At 40.2% G+C, this 18,658-nt stretch overlaps 1 protein-coding gene across 7 annotated transcripts in view; it reads right to left on the minus strand.

Annotated features, from left to right (window-relative positions):
- Positions 1 to 18,658, minus strand: part of BTBD7 (BTB domain containing 7) — an 87,079-nt gene that overhangs the window by 25,285 nt on the left and 43,136 nt on the right. Inside the window, exon 1 of one of the 7 annotated variants that reach the window (XM_060620614.3) lies at positions 1 to 33. This exon is cut by the window's left edge and continues 33 nt beyond it. The exons of the other annotated variants lie outside the window; for them this stretch is intronic. The gene's annotated coding sequence lies outside the window, so the exon portion shown is untranslated. Of the gene's footprint in view, positions 34 to 18,658 lie in introns of those variants that run through there. 7 annotated transcript variants of the gene reach the window in all.

An 18,658-nucleotide genomic window follows, 5' to 3' on the forward strand; every position in this document is an offset into this window, starting at 1 on the left:
AGTAGGACATCTGTTCTTTGCATCATTCTAAAAATGAAAACAAAACAAAACAAACTTGTTATTATTGATAGTTTAATCCCTCAGCATAGAGACAACATAATGTAACTTTATGCTCATCTGAGATTAATTCTGATGAATTAAAATGAAAGAAGTAGGTTTTTTTAAAAAAAATATTCATTTATTTTTGAAGGAAGGAGAGACAGAGCGTGAGTGGGCGAGGGCAGAGAGAGAGGGAGACACAGAATCTGAAGCAGGTTTCAGGCTCTAAGCACAGAGCCCGATGCAGGGTTTGAACTCACAAACCACGAGAGCATGACCTGAGCTGAAGTCGGTCCCTTAACCGACTGAGCCATCCAGGCACCCCAAAAGAAAGAAGTAGTTTAAGTGAAAAGGACCAGGCTTCTGGAAAAAGTGACTATGACACTCTATGGGCTCAAAGAAGTGAAGATAACCTGAGGATAGTCAACTATTTTCCTTAGGAAAGACCATTTCAAAATACTGATACAAGATAAAAGTAAAATCTGAGTGACAAAGCTTATGGAAGGGAAAATTGCTGAAGTTGGACGGAAATTCTTTATAACTAAGTTTACTGTAAAATCAAAAGGAATCCTGATAATTTGGGAGGAAAAAAGAAACGTTTACCACTACCAACAACAAAAATGAGGCTAGAGAGGCTGCTCTCTAATGAGCCCAAGGCTTTGAAAGATACAGCCAAAAGAAAAGGAATCGATGAACTCCAGAGACTTGCAAAGCTCAACATCACTGTGAAACCATGAAAGGCAAAGACAGAAAGGTAATGACTATGGTCACCCTTTCCAGGTGATAGAAGATCATTAGCAGCCAATACAGAGTGCAAAAAATAATGCTTCATTCCCTTTTCTGATACGGTACCAGATAAGGAGAACATCATAGAGAATCATGTAACCTGATTTCTGCAAAGCATTTAACAATATACTTCTTGATGTTTCTAGAAGACAGAGAATGCTGTCTTCACTGCATGTCTAGCACCTTCTTGCCATGGCAGGTGCTAAATAAAAATTTGTTGAGTGTGCAAACGAGATCTTTGCAGATCAGATGAAGAGCTGTAGATGGATGACAGAATGGTGGTTAAGGGAACCACTTGGAAGTGGCACTGATTAACGTGGGGGATGGAGTGTGGGTTCTGTTTTCTTGATGTTATTCAAGAACTTGAATGAAGATGTGGAAAATATGCTTCAAAATCTCCAGGTGACCGAAAACTGGGAAACACAAAGACACACTGGATGACATGATCATAAGTGGCTACACAGATGGGTCAAAATGAGGGTGAAACAGAACCAGGAAAATTAGAAAGTTCTATATTTCAATGAAAGAAAATCAACTGCACAGCAGATGACAGGAGAGAGCTAGTTTAACCACAACCTATGTAAAAATACTACCTGGGTACCTTAGGGGAACGCATGCAAGATGGGACATCGCTGCTGTAGAGCTGAAGCGATCTCAGGCTTTTAAGATTCAAGCACAGAGTCCTAATCAATGGAATAATGCTGCATGCTCTACTGTGTATGGAGTGTTGTGTTCTACTCTGGGCCCTGTGTTTTAGATGAAGCATTGACAAAACACCAGAATTCTCAGAGGAGAGCAAAAGAATAGTAGAGAGTTTGAGCCCTGTCACAGAAGAAAAGCTCCAAGCAACCAAGATTACTTGGCTTATGTAAGAGAAACCTGAGGAGAGACACAGGAAGTGATCTTTAAATGTCTGACAGACCTTCATGAGGCAGAGGAGAAATAACCGACTTCCCTGTTGTTCCAAGGGCAGGTCCAACATGTGGATGTTAAAAGAAGGGGACTTTGCCTCAATACTAAGAAATTTCTAACAATTAAATTTGTTCCCTTCAAAAACATAAAAGGATCCTTCTAGAAAAATGCAGGAGCAAAGGCTGAATCATCACATAAGGGACAGAGTACAAAGAACCCCTATGCTGGATATGGAGCAAAGGTCAGAGAGTACCCGAGACGCTTCCATCACAAAGATAAAATCATTTTGAGAAAAGTGGTAACAGAGCATCAACATAAGACTAATCTCATCTAAAGATTAAAGATTTATTTAACATGAGATCCTGAGAAGGAACACTGAGACCACCACAATGAAACATGCATGTAAACAACACCCAACGATGTGTATATGTGCTAATGAGGAGTGAGAAATACGGAGAAGTTCTAGACAGCTCTCATGAGTTTATGAGCCAAATGCCCAGCTGAGGAGGACAGGCCTCCTCCAGTAGCTAGAGGAAGACTTGTTGTGAACAGGCACTGGACTAGGGTTGGGGAGAATGGGTCAATCTGAGAGATGTGCTTGGGAATGAAGCAAGTGAAGCTAGAGAGAAAGTGGTTACTGAAAAGGATGTATCACAATCCTATGAAACCAGGATATTGGCAGAGGTGAAGAAAGAGAATTAACAATAACATCATATATTTAAACTTCTGAGGTTTTCAAAGAAGTGAGACATGACAGGAAAAAGTGGCCTTTGAAATCAAGACATACTGGACTTGAAATCGCACCTTGGCCACCTAGAAGCTAAGTCATTTTGCATAAATCCTTAACCTCTGTGAGCCTGAAATATTCTCATTTGTAAAACTGGGATTATACTCCTGACTCAAGATTGTTATGAGATTTAAACGAGACTGTACTCTTGACACTCTTCATTTGTTCATCTGGCAGTACCTACTTGCCAAGCACTGTGAATACACTGCTCTTTTCACCGCACATCTGTCCCCCGTGGCCTTAACTCCCAAAGCATCCTCGTGATTTTCAAATCTACATATAGTTCCAACCCAGAGCTCCTTCCTGACTCCCAGACTCACCCCTTCAACTTCCCACCGGGGAGTTCTGGGGCTCTTCTGCAGACCTCTTAAATGCAAGTCAATTCATTTCCTCTGGGAAATCTAGAACCCCCCATCTTTTTTTATTAGAACAAATTTTTAAATGTTGTTATTTATTTTTGAGAGACAGAGAGACAGCATAAGCAGGGGAAGGGCAGAGAGAGAGGGACACACAGAACCCTAAGCAGGCTCCAGGCTCTGAACTGTCAGCACAGAGCCCAATGCGGGGCTTGAACCCACAAACCATGAGATCATGAGCTGAGCTGAAGTCACTTAACTGTCTGAGCCACCCAGGTGCCCCTAGTACCCCCCTTCTTCACCCCTGCTTTAGAGAAAGATACCTCTTTCTCCCAGTCACCAAAGCCAGAAATCTTAAGTACTATTACTGATTCCTTCTGAAGCCCACATGCACTCACCATCAAATGCTGTTCATTCTATTCTTATTTTAAATCCATCCCCTCCGCTGAATCTCTACCACCTCCCCATTTCAGAATCTGATACTTTCTCCCCGCATTACTGAAATAGCCTCGAAAAGTTCCTATCTTTCTCCCTTCCAATCTGTTCTCCATACTGTTGCCAGATGATCTTTTAAAATGTAAATTAGATTATATATGTAACAAATTATTCAATAGCTTGCAAATAACTTCAAGATAAAATCCAAACTACATATTCTTGATGGTCTGGCCCCTGCCAACTTCTCCAGTTCCATTCCTGCTCATATTCTACATTCCAGTCATACTGCATTCATTACTTGCCATTTCCTAGAGTTCCACCAAACTCTCACCTCCAGGCCTTTGCATATGTTGTTCCATTTTTCTGAAATGCTCTTTTTTATGTTGTTTTTTAAAAACTGTTTATTTTGAGAGAGCGAGCAAGCACAAGGGGGAAAGGGCAGAGGAGAGGGAGAGAGGCGGGGGGGGGGGGGGAGGGAGAGGGAGAGGGAGAGGGAGAGGGAGAGGGAGAGGGAGAGGGAGAATCCCAAGCAAGCTCCATGCTGCCAGCACAAAGCCTGATGTGGGACTTGATCCCATAAAACACAAGATCATGACCTGAGCCGAAATCAAGAGTCAGAGGCTTAAATCAACTAAAACACCCAGGCACCCCTGTAATGCTCTTAATTCTCCTTAACTCATCCACGTTTTTTAGACTTAGCTTAAATGTTGCTTCTTTTCAAAAGCCTATCTTGATCTTGTTCCCCAAAGCCTAGGTCACATGTTCCTCTTACATAAGTGTCCAGGCTGACCTATTTCCCTCTATATAATAGCATAAATTATTTTATATTTCTGAAATATTTGTCAGAATCCTCTACCAGACTGAGAACTCCTTTGGGGAAGAGGGCCCACTTTAGTGATTCTACAATGCCTGACATCTAGGAGCTAATCAATTAAAAACAAAAATATCTAATCTTTTTGAAACTTATGTGCCAAGTCTGTACTTAACTTAAATTAACTCAAACTTAAATTATTTGATTTTAGCACTCTTTCTCAAAGAGGGTGGTATTATTATTCCCACTTTACAGATGAGAAAACTAAGATTCACAAAGATTAATACACTTGCTTAAAGTAATACAACTAGGAAGAAAAGTTGTACTTAACTAAACACAGCCTTCCCACCCTCCCCCCCGCCTAAAAATTTCTCCCCCTTTTTATGCCTCTAAACTTAGGTCTTGTATGAATCAATGCTCATCAGAACCTCTTCACTTTGTGTGTGTGTGTGTTTTTAAAGGGTTTTTTTAATTTTTTTTTTTAATGTTTATTTATTTTTGAGATAGAGAGAGACAGAGCATGAACGGGGGAGGGTCAGAGAGAGAGGGAGACAGAATCTGAAACAGGCTCCAGGCTCTGAGCGGTCAGCACAGAGCCCGACGCGGAGCTCGAACTCATGGACTGCTAGATCGTGACCTGAGCCGAAGTCAGTTGCTCAACCGACTGAGCCACCCAGGCGCCCCAGAACCTCTTCACTTTGAACCACTCCTCTTATGGACAGGAAAGCACATTATAAATATACCGAACATAGTGATATTAACTCACAAATGTGAAAGGAAGACAATTAGGCAAAAAACTAGAATGCTAAAAGACATATTTTAAAAAAAGATTTATCTAATATTGTCAAATGTAATATTTCCGTATTACAGTAAAGGATTTTAGCTAGCGGTAATTTGCATTTTCTCAAGGTTATTGATAATGGAACGAAAATGTATATACAGCAAGCAGCAAGGCAGAAAGGACGCTCGCAGGGAAAGGCCAGCAAGCAAGATGTTAAAAGGCTTTACAATGCTATTTCCTTGGTAAATTTCCGACCAGTCTTGTTGGTCCAAAAACATGAGCAGCACACTCTCAAAGATGATTGGATTCTTGTTGACAAAGCGATACTAACCCAAACCCTGTAAGACCAATGTATAAATCAGAAGATTCACTTATGTACAGTGCTGGTATTCATTCCTAGTGAGCAGAATGCCATAGTCTATCTCAGCTCTTCTCAAACTATCTTGGGTCAAGAAACAGTTGTTTTTGCTTCTTTTTAAATTTCTAATCTGTCACGGACCAATAGTTTAATAAAAACACCGCTTGAAAATGGTGGCAATGTCAAACTGCCAAAGAATTTCTAAATGCTTACTCTCAATAACTGTACTTACTACAGACACACTTTGAGGAGCACCACTCTGTCCAGAATCCTTTCCCCATGTCAGTTTCACAATATATAAAAGTGAGATTTGTTTCCTGCCATTTAGTAATAATTAACCCTCAGAGGCAACTTTTTCTTCCTTTTTTGTTTCTCTACAGAATCTGCTAACTCCATTTCCTAACTAGAGATAAAATTGTATCTATATTTCTTTAAAAATTTTTTAAAAAATATTTATTTTTGAGAGAGTGAGCGCATGCATGCGTGAGCAGGGGAGGAGCAGAGAGAGAGGGAGACACAGAATCTGAAGCAGGCTCCAGGGTCTGAGCTGTCAGCAACACAGCCCAAAGCAGGGCTTGAACTCACAAACCATGAGATCATGACCTGAGCTGAAGTCGGAAGCTTAACTGAGCCACTCAGGCACCCTGGTGTTTGTGTTTCTTTGAAGATAACTAAACACACAATCAGAACAACTATTTTATCTTTTTTAAACTAGAAGCCTAAATCTTAAGACTATTACCCAGAGATGGCAGATTACCGTTCATAATCACCACCACTAAGCCCTCTGATCCCACCCACCCATGGGCAGAGTATACATTCTGACCCCAAGACTTGGAATTGGCCATGAGATCTTCTTTTGACCAATCGAAGGTTAGTGGATATGATGTGACAAAAAGTTTCAGAAGTACTTTTAGGAACTGGGCTTGCCCTCTCGCCTTCTGCCACTGCCACGGTAAGAACATACTGTGGCTAGCTTATTGATCCTAGGAGAATGAGCAGCAGTGGGAACAGAGTCACCCAGCCCTGGTAAATGACAGTGGCAATCAGCCACTGCAAACTTAAATTTGTAATTTTAGCTGACCTGGAAATTTGTGAGAAATATATGTTCATGTCCCACACCACTGAGATTCCCCAGTCGGTTGTTACACAGCAATGGTTGACCAATATGCCATATGCCTTCTTGGATGAACTTACAAGTCTTTACCAATTTCCTTGTAACAGAAAAAGTCATCTGTAGCCAAGATATATAATGGCTCAAAGGTGCCCATGTATTTATTCTGCTCAGGTAGCAGATTTTCAATGATATAGTTGTAAGGTTAGCAGATGAAATATGAAGTCAACTTCTTATGATTTTTCTTTTTTGGCTTGTGTGTAAACTTCATTTTACAGATCCATTGCCTACTTGTTTAATCATTTCTTCTATTCTCTTTTACCAGGATACTCTCCTTCTAAAACTTGATGTTGACAAAAATGCCTCTTTTCAAAAATTTGAGCTACATACCATGAATGACCAAGGCAGAGATATAAAGAAATAAACAAATCAATCTGACATTTAGTAATACAAATGGCTGTTACTGCTGCATGTAAAATAGCATCACTTTCTGTTTTTACTATCAACATTTTCCCTCCCTCTTCATGTTCCTCTGATAACTAAGATAAGCTTCAATGTTGTCAGATTTCCTGAATGCACTATCAGGTCTGTCTTTGTTGCCACTCTCATGCTCTTCATTATTCCTAAGTACACTCTCATACTTGTTTCACCAGCAGCGGGAGGAAACCTTTTCATCAGCTCATGTCCACGAGCAGCTTCTAGATTCAGAGTTTCATAGTGGGCTTGAGGGGGGAAAAGGAAGAAAACAGGCAAGGAGAAAGGAATGAAGGGAATGGAATGGTGGAGGGAGCCTACAGCTTGCCATGCTCCCGTACAGCTGTACTGTACAGACAGTATATTAAGTTTAGAGGAAGGCTGGCCTTACAGCAGGTATGGTGGCTCTTCAGTGGCATCAGTCAGAAACAGAAATAAGACTTCAAGTTGCAAATAGGGTTGAGAAAAAAGTTGCTTCAATTCTTTCCAAGTAACCTGCATGGGACTGATTCCAGTTCCCAAGGAAAGGAATCATGAAAAGAGAGGGAAGTGAGGGCAGTCAAAAGAGCATATAGGTTTGAATTCAGGCAGTTTCATCACTAACTCTTGATTCTCTCCCTTAGCACCCTGTGCGAATCAAAGTACACCCTCCATGGGTCTCATTTTCTCATTCAGAGGATGAAACAATCCCATCAGAGTTCTGAGGATTATGTTAAATAACATCAGTGGGCCAGTATGTCCGTTAACACTCCCCCTTTTCTAGGCCAGAAGTCTTAAATCAGCGGTGCCGGCTCTACCTCTCTTGACATATAGACCTGGTCAATGTGTCCTACCAATTCTTCCTTCAAGATGCACTTTGATTAGCCGCTTTATTTTCTAAATCCTCAGTACCTCACACATCAAATACTGAAAAGCTTCCTACTGTCTCCTTCCCTCAGTATTCCAATCCATATTGAGCACGCGGCTGAAAGGCGTACCACCATCACATCAACCCTGCATCTTCTCCATTTTAAAAAGTCAACCGGAATTCTAGAGCCAAGGCAGAAAATGAGAGTGAGACATACAGGGATTAGAAGAAAGTCGATCTGTGCTGCAGTGGTTTTAACCTGCCAGTCCTTGGACTCTGCCATTTGTGAAAGCTGGCTGGATGAATACTCCTCTCCCACTCCTTAGAAGGACCACGCTGAAGATTTCACAGAGTGCCTCAGAGGGTCCTGGCGGGGCTGAAACCCTGGCACCTCCAGTGGCAACCACCCCAAGGCCACTCTTCTACTACTTGCCCTTCTCCCTGATCTCACTCTCACTGCGTCACTCTCCTATTCGGGGGATTATTTACCAAATAACACAGGCGTGCAAGACTGTGTTTTAGGCTATTTCAGTAGGGGTTGTGGGGGAATGGGAAGAGACACCCACATATGAAAGGAACAGAAGTGGCCCTACAAAACAAGACTCCTGAATGAGACTCTGGAACTAGATCAGTCACTGAACAACTGGTAAGAAGGACCCCCATTCCTAGTGGTAAGTGACACTTATGACAACACTATGGTTCTTCATTAAGTGAGGTGTCAGTTCAGTAGGAGTGGTGACACTTAATGGGAACATTAGGAACTATGAGGACCTGAAATTGGCCGGCTTTCGCTAAGTGGTTTCAAAGACATGAAGAAAGGAAACAATTGGCTCAGGTTAGCCACCCCTCAATCTAGGCATTCTGTCAAAGTCAGAAGACTTCTAGGTCAGTGTTTTAAAAAACCCTTATTTCCTGCAGCTGCAGAACAGATGCCAAAACTCAGGCTCCAGATTTAATTTTAAAGATATCAGACTCACAAAGACTTGAATGCAAAATCTTAACAAATCTGAGATAAAATCTGGGTCCTAAAGAAACAGTTGGTGACAGAAATCTGGAATGGGTATATTTGGGTGAATGAGTGAGGAATCTCAAACCCCAAGATTTGTCTGTACTTTCTGGGTGGGAGAAACAGCTCTCCTAACTCCTTGTAGAGGACAGCAGCCTCCAACTGTCAGGAGACCCTTCAGGTGCCTTGTCCTCTTCAAGGTCTGCCTCTGCCTCTTCTCACTAGCTCCAAACCAATAATCAGGATCTGATCACTCATGATCACAGTCTGAGTGAGAAAACAGTTTCTGTTCTGGGAGGAGTGTATTCTTTCTCCCAAGAATTACAAGACCTGGCGATATGGACCGGCAGTGTTTAGAGGATCGCTCATGGGAGATCTTGAGAATGCTGGACCAGGATGCTAGGTCTGGGGAAATACAACAGGTGCAGGAAGGTGTCCGTCTGAAATTCAAGGCATTCACCAGAACATCCTTTGTTGTTTCTCTGCGTAGTGACAACAGAGACTGGGAAACTGTAGCAACCATGGATAAAGCAACCCAGAGACCTCTGGGATGAAAGTCTGGGTCAAAACACCTGGCAGGTCACCCAGACCTGCTGAAATATTAGCAAAGGATAATGAAAATCTAGGTTGGGTGATAGAAAAGGGAGACTGTGCTAATTTGTACTGTTTCAACTTGCTTAACACTAAACTGTTTCCCACAATCTCCATTCCTATATGGTTCCAAGCGAAGTTGGTCAAAAGAGAAATGTGTGAGATCTGGAAGGCAAAAGCAGCAGTCCTCCCTCTCTAAAAGTCACCATAATTGGGTGTGGTGATGGGCAAACACAGAGGTGCCTGTGGGTTCTAGCTGTTCCTCGCTCTCCTCTGCTCCAAGCCCAGTTCTCCCTCCCAGCTGCAGCCCAGGTGACTACACCAGCCCCAGGTCACCACCAGATGCTTGACGGAAGAGCCCCAGACAAAACAGCCACTCTGCACATGCTCCCCTCCCTTGTGCAGCCTCAGGGCAGTGGCTTAGAGTGCTGGGCCTCTCAGGTTGACGGGCTGTTAGCTCCTCCGCATTCTACTTCCCTCCTGTTCCCATCTTCCCTTCCCTTCCCTGGGGTTCCCCTGTGGCTGTGTGAGGCTCAATTCCTAGAATTCCCTTATCCCCTAAGAGCTGCTCAGCTTCCCTAACTGAACTCTGAGTGATATAGTTTTGAGGAGAATATCAATTATAGCCTCCAGCCAGTTGCAGCAGCTGGGACTGTGGCTAATTGCGCCATCGTTCCTGAATTGAGTCTTTTGTAGAGGTGTGGCTGATTATCACCTTGAAGACTCTGTGATGAATTGGATCTAAATTACTGTTTTTCTCCTCGTTAAGTTAAATCACATCAAATTATTGATATGAAACCATTTTGACATGTGAAAATAACATAAGATTAAATAATGTATTAGTTTTCTATTACTGTGTAACAAATTACCACAAACTTAGCAGGTTAAAACAACAAATCATCTCGTATCTTCTGTGGGTCAGGAATCTGGGCACAGGTCACCTGGGCGCTTAGGGTTTTGGAAGGCTACAATCAGGTGTCAGCTGGGCTTGCATTCTCATCTGAGGAACTGGGGAAGTTCTGGAGAAGAATTGGCTTCCAAGCCCATTCAGGTTGTTGACAGAAATCATTTCCTTGTGGCCATATGACTAAAAAAGGCCCAGCTTCCTGAAGTTCTTGCCATGAGGTCTGCTCAATAGGCCATCTTACAACATAGTAGCTTACTTCTTCACAGCCAGCAAGGGAAAAAGTCTCCAGTGTAAGTCTACTGTTAACGACAGTCTTCTCAAATGTGATGTAATCATGGGAATGACATCTCATCTTTGCCACACTGTACTGGCTAGAAACAAGATGTATGCTGTGCTCACACTTAAGAGGAGGGGCTGCATGAAGGGTATAAATACCAGAAGATGAAGATCATTAGGGGTCACCTTAGGGTCTACTCGTCACAGTAAGTTTACGACCATTTTAGTAACAGTTTCTGACATACTGGACAGTCCTCATCATTTTAGTCTGCCCTGAGCGCTCCTTTCTTTGATCTACTGCAGTTGTCTTTTCTCAGCACATGTCTAACTTTCCACTTCCCTGAGGAAGGGTAGGAAAAACTGCAATCAATATTTTAGGTAAAGTTGCATTATAATTTGGCAAAAAAAAAAAAAAAAAAAGGCTAACTGACAAGGGAGCCAAGAACACTCAAGGGGGAAAGGTTTGTTTCTTCAAAAAATGCTACTGGAAAAACCGAACATCCACAGGCAAAAGAATGAAATTGGACCCTATCTTACACCACTCACAAAAACTAACTCAAATGGATTAAGGACTTCAATGTAAGACCTGAAACAATGAAGCTCATAGAAGAAAGCATAGGAATAAAGCTTTTTGACATGGGTCTTCATAATGATTTTTTAGAAATAAGACCTAAAACACAAACAACAAAAAATAAACAAGTGGGACTACATAAAGTAAAAAGTTTCTGCACAGCAAAGGAAACAATCAACAAAATCAAAAGGCAACTTACAGAATGAGAAAAAATATTTACAAACCATATATGATAGGGGGTTAATATCCAAAATGTGTAAGGAACTCCTATACCTCAACAGCAAACAATCTGATTAAAAAATTGGGCAGAGGACTTGAATAGACATTTTTCCAAAGACATACGAATGGCCAAAAAGTACATGAAAAGGTGCCCAACATCACTCATCATCAGGGAAATGCACATCAAAACCATAGGATATCACCTCACACCTGTCAGAATGGCTATTATCAAAAAGGAGATAACAAGTACTGGTAAGGATGTGGAGACTCTGGTGCTTTGTTGGTGGAAATATAAGTTGGCATAGCCAACCAAGAACAGGATGAAGGTTCCTTAAAAATAAAAACAGAACTACCATATGAGTCAGCAATCCACTTCTAGGTACGTATCTGAGGATGATGAAATCACTATCGTGAAGATATATCTGCACTCCCATGTTCACTATAGCATTATTCACAGCAGTCAAGATATGGAAACGAATGGATAAAGAAAATGTGTGTGTGTGTGTGTGTGTGTGTGTGTGTGTGTGTGTGTGTGTGTGTGTAGGAATATTATTCAGCTATAAAAAAGGAAATCCCGCCATATAGCAACAACATGGATGAACGCTGAAAGCATCGTGCTAAGTGAAATAATTCAGATAGAGAAAGACAAATACTGTATGACCTCACTTATATGTGGAATCTAAAAACATCAAACTCATAGAAATAGAGAACAGAATGGTGGTTTCCAAAGGCTGAGGAGTGGAGGAAACAAGGAGATGTTGATCAAAGGGTAGAAACTTTTAGTTACAAGATGAATAAGGTCCAGAGATCTAATGTGCAGCATGGTGACTACAGTTAATATTGTATTGTATACTTGAAAGTTGTTTTGAGAGTACAGCTTTGTGTTGTGACCATAACAACAACAAAATGTTAACTATGTGAGGTAAAGGATGCATAAACCAATATTACTGTGGCAAACATTTCACAACACATACATGTATCAAATCATTACACTGTGTACCTTAAACTTAACACAACGCTATATGTCAATTATGTCTCAAAGCTAGGGAGAAAAAAGAAAAAGAAATTTAAATTAAAATCTATTTTCACTACAAAAAAAAGATGGAAAGCAAGTTGAGTTTTTCTGGGTTTTATTTTTCATACCCTTTTGGCTAATGTTCAGAATTTGGTTGTTCCTGTTGGGTAGATATTAAAAATACCCTTGGGGCTCCTGGGTTGCTCTGTCGGTTGAGAGTCCAACTCTTGATTTCAGCGCAGGTCATGATCTCAAGCCCTGTATCAGGCTCTGTACTGAGCTTGGGGCCTGCTTGGGATTCTCCCTCTCCCTCTCTCCCTGCCCCTCCCCTGCTCTTTCTCTTTAAAAAAAAAAAAAAAAAATTACCCTCTATACATAATATAGAAGCAAACTCCTGGGGCGCCTGGGTGGCTCAGTCGATTAAGCGGCCGACTTCAGCTCAGGTCATGATCTCACGGTTCGTGAGTTCGAGCCCCGCGTCGGGCTCTGTGCTGACAGCTCAGATCCTGGAGCCTGTTTCAGATTCTGTGTCTCCCTCTCTCTCTCTGACCCTCCCCCGTTCATGCTCTGTCTCTCTCTGTCTCAAAAATAAATAAACGTTAAAAAAAAAAAAATTAGAAGCAAACTCCTAAAGTGTACCATATATAAAGTGTAGATATATTCTACATGGAAGAATATCTTTCAAGTTTCTGCCCCTTTTAATAGTCTCACAAGTTCCTTGCAATACCTAAATGTCAGAGGGCATTAGTAATACTGTAGATCTATTCCAAATATCTTTTTATGTTTCCTTTCAATATATTTTAAAACATATGTACTGAGACTATCTCTGGATTGTCTACCTCAGCAGAAAGATGTATAAGAAACTGGTAACACTGGTAACAAGAAGGGGAACTCAGCGGTGGGGGACAAAAAGTTGGGGGAACAGGAGACTCTTTGCTGAGTACTCTTCATATATTTTGACTTTTGTCCTATTTGAATATATTATATCTATTCAAAAAAATCAAAGCAAAAACAAACAAAAACCATCAGGCTATGGAAGTTGCCAGGAGTTCCTCCCCTCAGTGCCAACATAAAATCAATCACTGACCACAAAATCCAAGCAAATATTGGAAAGGAAATGAGAAGGTTCTCTGCTTTGAGAACATTACTCCCTTCTGATGAGAAAGAGGCAATCACTGAGATTCATGCTGCTTGTGTGTGAAGATGTACCCTGAGTGCTTGTATTCTTTATTCAGATAGCTTTTCCCAAGTTGAGTGAAAAGAAAGAATAGACAGAGGAAGATAGGAAAGAAGTAACTTGGTAAAGAAGGGAGGAGGCTAAAGCACACAGACAATTATAAAAGATTAAAGATTTCTCTAAGACATGAAAGGAAAAAGACAAGACTAAGAACCCTTAAGATACTCACTTGGATACATATGTATATCTTTATATTGCTTTAATGTTTTCTTTATAACTTAATGTTTAATATGCTATTTTTAATAGGCTTAAGGGCTTTGGGGGTAGGTGAAAACAGCACGAGGAAAGGGAAAAGCATTCACAGGGATGTCAGTTCTGTAAATACAGACACCCTGCATAATATGTAAGCCTCCACTATATTACAATGCAGGGAGATCTAATTCTGGAACCTACAGGTTGCCCGATCTTGAAATTGAACACATATCCTAATGTACAGGCATCTTACTAGAAGAGAGACACAAGATACACCGTTCAAGTCAGACTGACCAGAGACCGAACCCCAATTCCCTTTAACTGTGTGATACAAGAAGTTCTGCCTGTTTCCTCATCTGAAAAATGTTCCCTAATCCTCAAAATCTACCTCACTGGATTATTTTCAGGATTAAATAAGATGCAACTCTTACTATAATTAAGTTTCCTTATACATTATTATCCTGGTGTATTCTAATTCAGAAGCAAGCATGGGATCTGTGGGGAGTGGGTAAGGATAGGAGAGCAGAGTCTGGAGGGGGCAGAGCAAGTCAAAGATCATAAAGGGAACAGAAATGCTGACAACCCAAATGTACCATGCACCTTCCACTCACATGTCATTTGTTAAAATGTTAAACAAAAACAATTCTAATAGTCTCAGTAAGTGAAAAACTCAGAGGTTCACATCCTTTCAACTAAAAACAAAAAAATACCCATTTATGTCTATACGTTACTATCCTTAAACCATTTCCCACTGTGTCAAAACAGTAAGTTAGTATCTTCAATTCTGTTTTAATAATAAAAAAAAAAAATCCAAAGCTTTTGGGGTACAGCCATATTATGATTTTCAGAAAACTTTGTGATATTTACTGATTAGTTATCTCTTAACACAATTGTGCACTCCCTTCAAAACTATGTACCTCACAGATGACTTCTTCTCATGGAGACCATGTTCCCTCTTCCCCAGTGATGGGAAAGAGTAGCTCTGCAGTTGGAAAGACCAGGATTCAAATTTTGGCCATAACATTTCCTAGCTATAAACCCAGTTTTACAATATTTTCAAGTGTCAGTTTACCTGTAAATGGAGATAATACCTACCATAGAAGATAATGTAAGTTAAGAGCTTAGCACAGTGCCTGGCAAAAAATAGGTGCTCAAAAATTCTACTAAACAAATGAATACACATCGTAGGAAACTTTAAAAAAGAATTATCAATTTTTGATGTGTAATTTATAGACTATATCTGTTTATGTCTTACTCCCCTGCCCCCCTACACACACACTATTTCTGGGACATTTCTTATGGTGTCTGCATGCTGCTTATGATCTAAGCCAAAGAGATCTTTCGGAAAACGCATATGTAATCAGGTCATGCTACTTGCTATGTTCAGGATAAAGCCAAATGTCTCGGCATGGTAGGCCAGGTTCTTTATTATAGAGCCCTACTTGTCTCTGTAGCCTCATTTCTCACCACACCACTCTTGTCTCTGCACCCCCTATCCCAACCCAAAGTGCCTTGCTCTCATTTAGCTCTGGGCCTTTCCACCTGCTTTCCTTCTGCCTAACCTTTATCTGCAATCTTTATTTATTTAACTCCCATTCATTCTCCAGACCTCCCTTCCCTAACTTCCTATACTGAGGTCTGGGGCTCTTCTTCCTGTGTGTTCCCCTCTCATACAGTGCTTTGCTCTACTTGAGCACTTACACAGTTTGGGTACTTATTACAAGACTCACTACTTCAATTCTTGGGGTCTGGCATACAGTAAGTCTGCTAAATAAATAAAGTATAGGAGTCACAGTGCTAATTCTATACCAAGGTCTGTTTGAATTGACAGGTTATTTTCTTCCTTCTCCTCCATAATGTACCATTTTCATCTACATCTGCTGCAGACTCAGGCTGCTGCTATTCTCTCAGGATTACAGACATATTACAATGATCAGATTTACAACATTGTATGCATCCAGTTCTATTTAACTTAGTATCTCTAAAAATCTGACATCAAAATGTAGTTTAGAAGTAGGGCTCACGACACTGAAGACTTTAGATACTTTATATTTTTATTTACTGCTTACACTTATAAACAAAAACTATCAATCTAGAAGTTAAGATGATGCACTAGAATAACAAAAACTATTTAATCTCAGTTTAGTTTAGAAAAATTTCTGAACCTCTCATAATTAGATACAGCTCAGACATCAACAGGTTTAGAGAACCAATGTGATACCTATGGATCTTCTAGAAGTATTTTAGTGAATCAGTATCAAAATTCAGTATTGTTCTTTAATGTAAGCTTCCATCAGGAAGAAACACACTGACAGTGGAAACGGTATTAAAACCAACCCATTCTGGAAAAGGCCTAACTCTATTATGATTGAAGAGGAATATGGTTAGAAACAAAGATGCATAGGTGTGCAAACTGTGTTTTGGGGGTTTTGGCACAACTTTTTGATGTGTGGATATTTCACTTTCAAATGCCATGATATGTAAAGCACGTATCAGAAGTTTTACAGATGTATCAATGCTACGTGTGAGGTATACGAAAATGTTATAGCAAAGATAACCAAAACAGAGCTCAAAGTCTTTCTTTTTTTTTTTTTCCAATATATGAAGTTTATTGTCAAATTGGTTTCCATACAACACCCAGTGCTCATCCCAAAAGGTGCCCTCCTCAATACCCATCACCCACCCTCCCCTCCCTCCCACCCCCATCAACCCTCAGTTTGTTCTCAGTTTTTAAGAGTCTCTTATGCTGAGCTCAAAGTCTTTCTATAAATCAAAGTCATTCCCTTCGTGGAGACATAGTGCGGCCACCCCATGTTAACTTGTAATAGAAACTGGTATTTTGTTTCATCTAAATATATGAAAAAATAGTTGGAGGCAAGAAATTTCTGGTCAGTTATACATACTCCAAACTAAGATTCAGTCTTTACAAGATATTTATAAAAAGGCGCTATTTGTTAGCAGTGTTTTTCACTGGGAAGTGAGACTGAACGGTTCTTAAACACTTTTTGTATTATTTGTATTATCTAAATATCCAAACGTCAGTACATCACATATTTTTTTTTTTTAATTTTTTTGAGAGAAAGCACATGCACGTGTGTGCATGGCTGAGGGAGAGAGTGAATCTTTTTTTTTTTTTTTTTTTTTTAATTATTTATTTGAGAGAAAGGGAGAGAATCCCAAGCAGGCTCTGTAAGTATAGAGTCCTATGCAGGGCTCAATCCCACAAACTGAGATGACCTGAGCCGAAATCAAGAGTTGGACACTCAACCGACTGAGCCATCCAGGTGCCCCAATTCTTATATTTTAGAAACAAAAAAAATACATTAACATAAAGTGACTCTACATGTATTGACACCGTTTTTCCAAAGCTTAAGTGTGAAAAAGGCCAGACAATATGTATGTTGTGCTACTATTTATTTACACTACAGAACAAGATATGCACGTGAAATAGAAACACACATTCATGTATCTATAAAGCAGATTTGATCAGCAGAAGTGGCCTTGGGGAGGAAACAACGCATTTGTTCCTGCATCTCTACAATGGGAACAACGACGGTAGCTACCATTCAGGTTACCATAAAGATTAAGTGAGGTATTCCACACAGTAATAGCTAAATAATGTCATTACTAATCCATCTTAATTCTTGGAATAGTTTCTTCCCACCATTTCTAAAACGCCTGTGTCTGGTCAAAGTCCTTCTACTCTAGATATTTGAGGAGGTAAGTATAATATTTGTTTTTAAGGCAGAAGCTTCAACTCTGTACCTCAATACTGAATTTGAAAAGCCAGGATATTTGTACGATGCTGAGGTTCTTCCTTCTATCATTTTCTTTCCTCAATCACTGATGTCTTCCCCCAAACAACCTGCATCTTGGGTTGCATTACATTTTTGTATTCCTTGGCAACAGAAGAGGAGTGGCCAAAATTTGACTACTGCAGAATCAGAAAAATAAAAATAAGTTGGGGCTTCCAGAAAAGGCCACTTCTCTCAGTGCTTCCGTGAGTGGTAGCTTACACCAAGCAGTCTACCACCATGGGAAAGCTCTGTGGACCATTTTTTTATGGCCTTGTTTTGCCATCTAATGTTGAATGTTCCCTACAATTGTAACCCTATGTATCAGTGTTGAAAAAAAGTCTGAATCTGGTAAATTTTTTTTAGACTTTGGAAGCTTGGGACCACGCTGTCGAATGATGCATAAGGAAAACAACTCAACTCTATCTTTAGAAATTATCTACCAAAGAGTTAATGTAAGTCAGTTTTAAAAACATTTGTTAAGACCCTCCCAACTGTCAGGCATAGTGCTTGATGCCCACACTTCAATGGAGAGAAAGAGACAAGCTCGAGTTGAGGAACCGGGAAGAATTTATATGGTTAGCATATGACAGAGCCAGGACTGGAGCACAGATCTAACCCCAGACTTCATATTTATAAAATACCATTTAATTTGGGTACTGTTATTTATCTCCGAACCCGAGCAAATGAGAGACCCATTCTCTGAGCTTCACAGGATGGCTGTGAAGACGAAAAGATATAAGTGCCCATCGTGACACTAGGTACATAGTGACATTCAAACACGGCTCCTTTTAATTCTCTTCTCGTTGGTATTGCACCTTGCATAGCAATGTTGTTCAAAAAATGCTAACTTGAAATCAAGTCTCTACTTCAGAATACACTGTACTGGGTGGCATCATTGCAGATGCTTTCCGCTATTCTCGTGGTGTCTAGAGTTCAATATACACTTTAAATAATAAATGCGCAGTTCTTCCTTGTCCCCATGTTGTTCAAAGTTTTGTATTCATATCCATAATGACCTGAGTACAGCATTTTATCTTTTGTCTGATTATATTAATGTCTGTAAAGTTCAAATTAAATCTCTCAGATCTTGACTATAATAAAAAAATTTGTGTTGGGGAAGAAAAACAAACCAAACCAAAACAAGCAAGTC

The sequence above is a fragment of the Panthera onca genome, chromosome B3 (assembly GCF_046562875.1).
Source record: "Panthera onca isolate mPanOnc1 chromosome B3, mPanOnc1 haplotype 2, whole genome shotgun sequence".
Lineage (NCBI taxonomy): Eukaryota > Metazoa > Chordata > Mammalia > Carnivora > Felidae > Panthera > Panthera onca.